Source organism: Procambarus clarkii, chromosome 10 (genome assembly GCF_040958095.1).
Source record: "Procambarus clarkii isolate CNS0578487 chromosome 10, FALCON_Pclarkii_2.0, whole genome shotgun sequence".
NCBI classification, from domain to species: domain Eukaryota; kingdom Metazoa; phylum Arthropoda; class Malacostraca; order Decapoda; family Cambaridae; genus Procambarus; species Procambarus clarkii.
In genome coordinates this window covers 48,045,944-48,047,184 of record NC_091159.1, presented here as the reverse complement: position 1 = coordinate 48,047,184, position 1,241 = coordinate 48,045,944, and positions in this window count along the sequence as shown.

Sequence of the window (1,241 nt, the reverse complement as noted above, 5' to 3'; positions counted from 1 at the left end):
AACACCTTTCTTGCCTTTATGTTTGATTTCTTGACGTGAGTATATTCATTCTTTCTCTCTCTCTCTCTCTCTCTCTCTCTCTCTCTCTCTCTCTCTCTCTCTCTCTCTCTCTCTCTCTCTCTCTCTCTCTCTCTCTCTCTCTCTCTCTCTCTCTCTGTCTCTCTCTGTCTCTCTCTCTCTCTGTCTCTCTCTCTCTCTCTCTCTCTCTCTCTCTCTCTCTCTCTCTCTCTCTCTCTCTCTCTCTCTCTCTCTCTCTGTCTGTCTCTGTCTCTGTCTCTGTCTCTGTCTCTGTCTCTGTCTCTGTGTCTCTGTCTCTGTCTCTGTCTCTGTCTCTGTCTCTGTCTCTCTCTCTCTCTCTCTCTCTCTCTCTCTCTCTCTCTCTCTCTCTCTCTCTCTCTCTCTCTCTCTCTCTCTCTCTCTCTCTCTCTCTCTCTCCTGCCTTTGTCCTGCCTCAGTGTTCCAGCTCCCTTTGTTACTGTCACCTTCTCTTGCCTCCCCTCTGCTATGCTGTTTTTTGTTTTAATTATTGTCTTCTACCTCTCTTCCTCCTTCTTTACTTCTTTATCCTGTTTTTCCTTTTTATCATTTATTCTTGTCTCTTATCTATCTTTGTCTCTTTCTCTGCTTTTGTCATTCTTTCTGTGTTTTTATGTGTTAGCTTATCTATCTGTGTCTCTCTCTCTCTCTCTCTCTCTCTCTCTCTCTCTCTCTCTCTCTCTCTCTCTCTCTCTCTCTCTCTCTCTCTCTCTCTCTCTCGCACGCTCTCTCTCTCTCTCTCTCTCTCTCTCTCTCTCTCTCTCTCTCTCTCTCTCTCTCTCTCTCTCTCTCTCTCTCTCTCTCTCTCTCTCTCTCCCCCCTGTCTCTAACTAAGCATTTGGAAGCTTGTCGCTAAAAACTATGGTATCTCATGTGTATGTATAAGTGTATTTTAAAATAATAAAAATGTATATTTTATTATGTATAAACGTGTATATTTTTTCTTATTTACTGTTGTCGAACATTTTTCACATGACCCCATAGATTCTAGTTTCTAATTGTGATAATATAATATATACTGGAGAGGTTGTTTATGGAGTAATATACGAGATGTTAAATTTCACAACTCACAGGTTATTATTGTTGTAAAGAGTTCGTCGATTGTATTATACATGTAAACAAAGATTCATTGACTAAGGCAAGATCAATAGGTGTTGCTAGAGCTTGCATGACTCTTGGCCCCTGATCAGTCAGACTGTTACAGG